This window comes from Nicotiana attenuata, unplaced genomic scaffold (genome assembly GCF_001879085.1).
Source record: "Nicotiana attenuata strain UT unplaced genomic scaffold, NIATTr2, whole genome shotgun sequence".
Classification (NCBI taxonomy): domain Eukaryota; kingdom Viridiplantae; phylum Streptophyta; class Magnoliopsida; order Solanales; family Solanaceae; genus Nicotiana; species Nicotiana attenuata.
In genome coordinates, this window is record NW_017671295.1 from 273,883 (window position 1) to 282,397 (window position 8,515).

The window sequence follows — 8,515 nt, forward strand, 5'->3', positions numbered from 1 at the left end:
GACAGTCTAAAAATCAACAAAAAGATGGATGCCCAAGTAAATGTAGATGAGATACCATCTGGTCCAGTTGGTATAGATTATGGTTTTGAAGATATGCATAAGAACAAAAGGGGAAAATATGAAGGGAAACTAGGAGGGGATGACCAGTATTTTGATAGCTCAGATCCAGGTAGCGAGTGTAGTGATGATGAAAGAGAACTTGTTGGCCCTGATGAAGTAAGGGATGCACCAGCTAGGAATCCAAGTAAGAAGGTCTACTTTGACATAAGTTGCAAAAAAATATTATTTGAACTGTATATGATATTTGAGAATGTTGTACAGTTTAGGTTAGGATTTGTTTTTACATTTTTAGAATTAATCAATAATTATTTTCTTTATATAAATTTGAAAATCACAAAAAGATTGCTCATTTTTACATTTTTGTCTTTTAATTTTGGTTTATTGATTATCCTCTTTTAATTTAGAATTAAGTGATGTTACAATTTTTATAATTAGTTAATTAGTTTAATTTCACATTTTAGATAATTTAGGATTTTTAATTAAAAAAAAAAGAAGAAAGAAAAGAAAAAAGAAAAGAAAATTTGAAATAAAGAAAGAAATTAAAGAAGTGGCTCATTTCTGAAACTTCGGCCAGTTTTTGCACCCAAATTCGGCCCAATCGTTCCCCCCACATAATCCAATTAATCCCCAGCCCAAACCTTAACCGCCCCAGTCCGAATAAAACCGAACTAACCCATTATTTTGACCCGTCCGGTTCCCTTAATATAAAATCCCCCTTATAACTTTTCCCCATCAAACCCTAAACCTAGAGAAAATCAGAAACGACGCTAGGGTGTACTGTTCCTTCATCGTCTTCCTCTTCAACTCACCTCAACTCGCCCGAGCTCACTCATTGGTCCCCTCCCCTCCACGTCACCTCTATTTCCAACCGGATTTGTCAGAAAATACGAATATTCTCTCCCAAATCATACGATTTCGGGTACGAAAGGATAATTTGTTGGATGAATGGGAGCCGTGGATAGATGTGAAATCAATCCACGCCCTCCATTTGTCCCAAAAATTGTTCAAAGACCTGAAGATTTTTTGGATTTTTGGGCAGATTTTTGAAGATTTTGAGGGCTATATATATACAAGGTAAGTCTGTGTGCTAGGTTAAAGAAAAAAGATCGGAGAAAAATCTTCAAAATTTAGTCGAGTAAAAATTTCTAGGTTTTGGTCATTCTCTTTTGACCTTTTCCTTTCCAGTCGATTTTTTAGAAAACATAAAAAAATGACTCAACTTCAGTTGTGAAAGCCGGATTCGATCTCATTTTTTCTTTGCTGGGGTTTTTGACTGCTGACATTTGCTGGTTTAACTGAGGTCTTGAGGCTATCTGCTGCTATTCTTCTGTCGTTTGGGTTTGCTGAGTTCATCCATTGTTGGTTGTTCTTAGCCTTTATTTGGGCAAAGGTTCAATTTTGGTTGCGAATTTAGGTACACATCTCATTTCTGTACTTCTGCTTTCCGATTTAAAATGAAGTGTTGGCTCTTCTTTGAAGTCATTTTATGAAATAGTGTAAAATGGTTGTTTACTTTGTTTTAAACATGAATGGATGTGAGTTTTTGGCAAGTCTAAGACTGAAAATCTACTATGGACTTGCCTGCTAAGGATCACTGTAGTAATCCCTATTGTAACTGATTGCACACACGCACACTCGTCACATTTAATCGTTCATATGATTCGTTAAAATCAGTATATTGATTTGCTGAAAAAGTAAGAGGAAGCCTTATAAAAGTTGAGTTTTTGAGCTGTTGAATCTTGATAAGGGGTTTAAATTGTATTACTCCCCTTATCAAGACATGGCAGAATCTGTGTGTGTGTTTTGGGTTTGGTTAATCACTTCTTCTCCATTCATATGTAACATGTTCAAAAGCATTTATGTATTTGTTCTGTTGCATTCCTTCGTGTCTGTCCCAGCCTACAATGTTGTTGTTCAAATCTTGTGTTAAGTCATGCTAAATCTGATTTTGCTATAAAGTTGAGGCCTAAAGATGTTAAGTGTGAATTGAGCTTCAAAAATGTACTGTGTGCTAACTAATCAGCCTTTGAAAGATTTGCTCAAAGTGCAACCTGAAGTTCTTAAGAGAACAAGCTGAATAAAGTTGGATGATAGTTAAGAGTATGTTTCTTGTTAATATAAGGTAGGGCAATCAAGTTCAATACTTGGTTGATAAATAGTGTTAGGAAAATATTTCTCACACAATCCCAGTAGTATTTGACAGCGTTGGAACAATCTGGATGTTGGTAAATATAGCTGGTTTGGAAACTCCATGAACTTAGCATGAATAGTTGTCGAATTGGCCTGAGTTTCATCTCTCTAATTAACCTCTGATGTTAGCAAGTTTACCTTTGATGAAGTTTATTTACTGCTGAAGTTAATTCCTATGACGACCAAGTGTTCAGTATGCCTAACGTGATGACAACAGTAGCGAGATTGTTTAATGTCGTTTGATCTGTTGTGCAGCCCCATTCGATTTTACAAGAGTAGCCTGTCCCATCTTATAGCTAATTCAATTGCATTTGTGCTTTCAAGTGTTCAATTGATCTCATTACTTCTAAAAGTTTATGGATGCCTATGTGACTGTACTGAAGCAACAGACCTTTTTATTTCTTGCTGCCTGCCTCAGCTGAGTGATGTTGAAAATTCTTGTTTCCATTTTGAGCATGTATATTTGAGTTTGAATTATTTTATCATTAGTCTAATTTGTAAAATTTGGAATTGAAGGCTCCAAAGGGATCTTATTAAGTTAAATGGGCCAATATCTGGATTCAATCCTTTAGTTTGGTTTTGGGCTCAAATTTAAGCTCAATGAACTGACGGCCCATTTCCTTTGCCTAAAAGAGGAAGCATGCAATAATATACTGGGCCTGCCTTGGCCCAGTTCCTGCCTCGATTTGCATAGGCCCGCTGTGTTACTTTACATGTTATTCAACAGCTTGAGCCCAAAGTTCGGATGGAAATATCTTTAAGTTTAATTAAGTATAATCCTTATAGAAAAGGTTTGAGGCGTGCCATGCCAAATAAAACCCATTATTCATGGCCCTCATAAATTAGACCAAGAGCTAGCCCTTATAGAAAAGGTTTGAGGAGTGTCATAAACAATTTAAATAATCCATGGCCCTCACAAATGTTTCTATTAAAATTGAATAATCGTAGTTTGCTTTAGGCCCGATTTAGATTAGTATTGCGATTATGTATACGTTCGCGTAACATAATTGCAAATTTAACTCTAAAAAAGACTCGAGGGATGCGTTCGCGCAACTTCAACCAAACTTTCTTAACAAATCAACAAAAAGCGTTATTAATCATGGACACGTTCACGTGACATGATTATGATGCGCCAAAAGAAAAGAGTATACGTACGCGTAACTCAATTCTTTAATTACGAATAATTCAAGTGATTTAAAAGTGTCACACCTCCTTTTTTTACACACCTACCCCGAAGGATAATGTATAAGGGAGATTTTTCATTTAAAGTGACATTATTCGAAATGGGATTATTTATTCATTTCAGAGTCGCCACTTGGGATAGGTTTGGCTTTTGGTGTCCCAAGTCACCGGTTTATCTTGATTCCCAAATCGAGGAATTTCGACTTCCTGAATGGAGTCTGCCAACCAGAAATTCTGAATAAGGAATTCTGTTGACCCGAGGGACGGTGTTAGGCACCCCCGGATCCCGTGGTTCTAGCACGGTCGCTTAAACTATTATAATTGGCTAAAATCTGATTTTTAAACATGTCATCCTATAGTGCAATTTTAAAATTATTTACCGCTTTAAATTAAATTTTTTAAGAAATTGAACGTCGTTTAAAACATGTTTTTGGATCACGTCACATGAAATGCACCCGGATCCTCGACACATTTTATTCAACGTTTTGGGATTTGGATTTGGGTCACATGAAATGCACACCCGAGTTTAAGGAAGTTAAATTAAATTACGCGCCTAAACCAACTACGTACTTTCAAATTTGTGAGGGCCATAGAAAATTCACTAATTGCACACCTCGATTTCTAAAGAGTTAAAATTAATTAAGTGAGGGCCATGAATTTTGAGATTTTACTTGACATGGCACGCCTCAAATTATTTCAAAGGGTTCTATTATTCGAATTTGTTACAAACGGGTTACATGAAATGCACCCCCGAGTTTGGAATTGTGTATCATAACGATGCCACAGGCACCGTACCCATATGTAGGCAAAAATACGAACAAAGGTAAAATGAAGCTACAACACATTTTAATCAACCAAACCAATCACCAGTTAACCAAACAATCTCAGATTAATACCTATGTGGTCAAGCATTTAGTATAACAACAAAAGATGACACACACTTAAGCAACTTTGATGTATATCACGGGTATAACAGTAGGCGCAGCAAATTGGAAGTTAAGAAGAACTGATCTCGGGCCAATTGTTCATTTAACAAAACTGAGATTTATGTGACTAAAATCTTGACCCATTTGGCAAATATACAACGCAGCAACAGTATGAGATTCATTTAATCACATCCATTATTAGGCAAATAATACAAGTTTAGGAGATGTACCTAGCAGCAAAAACGCAATGGAAAAAACTGACCAAATAAAGGTCGGAAGGCAGGAGATGAAGTTCAGATCCACAACAGCAAAACAACAGAGAAACAACTTCAAATCTGCCCCGAAATCAGCTTGAAAACCCAGAATATGATGAAGGGAATTGACAGAATTTAGGAGGCACCTTCAAAACCCCTTTTTTTTGGTTTTTTTCTTTGTTCTTCAGATCTGAAAATTTTCTCTCAAATTCATTCCCTCTAAGCGTGAGAGAGAGAGTGAGGTCGTCGTTTTTGTTTTGAGAAATGCCATGGAGTGCCGTTCTCTGCTATTTCTTGAGAAGAGAAGTCCGATCCTTTTTCTTTTTTTGTGTCGAAAAATGGAAAAAAGCTGCGCTCCCTGTAGAGATCGAAAAAAATCTGATGGATATGGTCTTTAGGGTTGGGATTTAATGAGAGGGGAATGGGTTATTGGGCCAGGTCGGGTCATAGGGAGATTGGGCTAGTGGGTGTTTAAAGATGGCTCAATTTCAATTCTTTTCCAATTCTTTCTTTTATTTCAAATTTTCCTTTTTTTTTTAATTAAAATCCTACAAACTAAAAATTCTTAATTGTCGGAAAATGTGAAATTAAACTAATTAACTAATTACAAAATTATAAAAATTACTTAATCCTAAATAAAAAGTGGAAAATCAATAACCTAAAAATAAAAGTCAAAAGTGTAAAAATGACGCATTTTTTGTGATTTTCATTTTTTAATAAAATAAATAATTAACTAATTAATCCTAAAAGTGTAAAAGCAAAACCTAAATGCAATGCATGATAATTTTTTGACATTTTCATGATTTTAATAAAAATTAAACGTGCAAAAAAATGCAAACAATTAATAAAATTCTACAAAAATCCTAAAATGTCAAATAATTAACAAAAATTTATTTTTCTTGGGATTTTATAGGAGTATTTCGTATAGGGCAAAAATCACGTGCTTACAGCTGCCCCTCTTTGCTCGGAAACATGAAGAGTTTTCGGGCAAAGATAAAGTGAGCAATATGAGGGATTTTTGCCTGTTTGAAACTCCATGAGAAACATTTTTGAAAAGAGCCTAACCGAACCCTGCTTTAAAGGTTGCCTACATATCCTTGGCTATAAAGGAATCAGGTCAGTGTAGTTCTGCAAGTTTTGGTAGCTGGGACTACCGGGAGGCTGTGATTTCAATGCTGTTGCTGCTGTTTCTGCTTGCTGAGCTCCTTATTACACCAAAAAGGAAAATCAAAGCTAAGCTAGCTATGCCTATCAACTATGAGTTACAAGATTCCTATCTATAAATCTCTTGAAACTTGATCTTGAGTCTTAGCTGATTTTGCTGTGGACTCCGATCTGAATCTTGATGCTCGCAGGTTGTAGGTATTGTTTCTTTCTGCAGCATTGGGTCAAAACGGGGTCGGCGGAGCTTGTGACTACGATCAGATTTTGAGCAATCCGCACCCTTGTTTGCTTCAACATTTTGAATTCATTTCTGTTTGTTCTTTTCTTCTTTTCTTTATTCTGGATTGAGACTCATTCCATCGGTCGTCTCGCACCCCTGTGCCTCGGTGTTAGACCTGCTTAAGACACCAAAACAAACAACAAACGAAATTTTTCTGCCCCAGTTTTCACTAGGAAAATTTCGTGAGTTAGTTGTGACACATATCTAAGCGATCAAATCAGGATTGTGTAGGGAGATCCTCGGTTTTTGGCTGGGATTTGGAAAGAAAAAGCTCCTCGATTTTTTGCCGGGAGATCCTCGGTTTTTTGGCCGGGAGATCCTCGGTTTTTTGGCCGGGATTTGGAAAGAAAAAAGCTCCTCGATTTTTTGGCCGGGAGATCCTCGGTTTTTGGCCGGGATTTGGAAAGAAAAGGCTCCTCGGTTTTTTGGCCGGGATTTGGAAAGAAAAGGCTCCTGGGTTTTTGGCCGGGAGATCCTCGGTTTGTTTGGCCGGGATTTGGAAAGAAAAAGCTCCTCGATTTTTTGGCCGGGAGATCCTCGGTTTTTTGGCCGGGATTTGGAAAGAAAAAGTTTCTCGGTTTTTTGGCCGGGAGATTTAAGGAATGGGATCCTATGCTACCATGATTTGTTTTTCTTTTGGGATTTTCATTTTTATTCCTTTTCTTCTTTCTTTTTCTTTTGTTCTCCTCTTTATATGTTTTCCTTTTATTTAGCAAAATGCATGAAAGAATTTGGGGGGAGGGAAACTTCCTTTTTGGTCGTTTTCCTGCTGCAAAGCTGTTTCAACGCTTGCGCACTTCATTTCCTTTTGGGTTGCACCTGCTTCTTGCATGGTTGCTTTGATTGCACCTGTTTTCAACAAAGAACAGTTTGTTAGTTTGAAACGGTGGTTGGTTTTTGTGGCCTTGATCATCCCAATTGCTTGATCCCGGCCCCATTTCCGTTGAGAACTTTGCTGCTCGTTTGCCTTGAGGGTGAATCTCTTTTCAAACCGACCGCGTTCAGCCTTAGGATTTCATGATGACTCGCCCGTGTGGGCTCTAGCCCTTTTACCTTATTCTGCTCTTAGAACCTTTGCCTTTGACTTTCTTTCTTTTCCAATGTATTTGCTTCGAAAGCATCAACCACCATGGTCAATCGGGATTGGACTGACGCGTCCGCTGAGGCTGGGTATTTTCTTTGACTCTTGCCAGGCGGAGCCTTGTGAAACCGGTCCTGCCACCTTTTCTTTGTAATAGTTTCGGAATCAGCGTTAGATCGAAAGGGATTCAAGCAAAAAGTAAGCAAGAAGATGAATTTAAAGAGAAGCGTCCCTTTCGGGGGGAAGAGAAGGACTTATCTGGGGGTGCATGCAAGCTTCAAATAAACATGACATGCTTCTTGGACTGGATGCCCGATCCGCGCAAACTTTCCCAACTTCTCGTAAACTCAATGACCCGTGTCTCAAAACCAGGGAACCTTGCCAGGACTCTTTCAGTGGTGGGAGATGTCTTCTCTTCGGCCGACAGCGCCCTTTGCGGGTTTTCGCCAATCGACCTCTCTCATTTCTCTTCTCACCGTCGCCCGATAGTGCTCTTTGCGAGTTTTCACTAAGCGGACTCTCTCATTTTCAGTTTCTCTACTCACCATCGCCTTATGGTGCCCGAAGGTTTTCAGCGATAAGCCTCTCTCATTTTATTTCTCTCAATTTGCGTTGTGTCAGATTCCAACAATAACGTTTTCCACTTCCCTGCCTTTGCCAATTGATCGGAAGGACTTGGACAAGGTTTTGGGGTAAAAAGGATTTTGGGCGGAACTACAACTTTGGAACCATTTCGGCGGATTCATGGCCGAACCATTATATCATCTGCCCCAGTTTCAATTTTGGGGGAATTGGGATTTTTGTTTTGGTATGACTGAACCCCAGAGAGAGACTGCCTACGTATCCTTTCGGAATCAAGTCAGACGTAGTTCAGGCAAATAATTTTTTTTTTCATCATATCATATTTTCTTTTTCTTTTCTTTTTTCTTTTTTTCTTTTTCTCTTTTTCCATCATATTTTCTTTTCCTTTTCTTTTTTTCTCTTTTTTTTTTCTTTTCTCTTTTTTCGATAATACTTCTGGTTTCCAAAGAGGGTAGCCAAAGAAGGGTAACCGGCTCAAATGGGTTTACGAAGGGTTGATAGTGTTTGGATAGCGAGAAGGAAAGCCTTCGTCATCTCAATTGCACAAAAACCAACACCGCAGAGAGCCTAGACATAGTACCTTTTACTGCATCTGCATTCACAGCTGTTTCGGGATCATTTCCTTTGATATCTTCCAAATACCATGCTCCTTTCGGCAATATTTTCCGGATGATGTATGGACCCTTCCAATTAGGAGCGAATTTTCCTTTTGCTTGTTGGTGATGAGGGAGAATGCGTCTTAACACGAGTTGCCCTACTTCAAAATTCCTGGGAGGCACCTTCTTGTTGTAAGCGC

The 8,515-nt window shown here is 38.1% G+C and overlaps 1 long non-coding RNA gene across 1 annotated transcript; it reads left to right on the forward strand.

Annotated features, from left to right (window-relative positions):
• Positions 1–535: 535 nt before the first annotated feature.
• Positions 536–2,738, forward strand: LOC109207360. Its single transcript, XR_002064996.1, has 2 exons — positions 536–1,474; positions 2,506–2,738. It is a non-coding gene; the product is annotated as an uncharacterized LOC109207360 (long non-coding RNA).
• Positions 2,739–8,515: the final 5,777 nt, after the last annotated feature.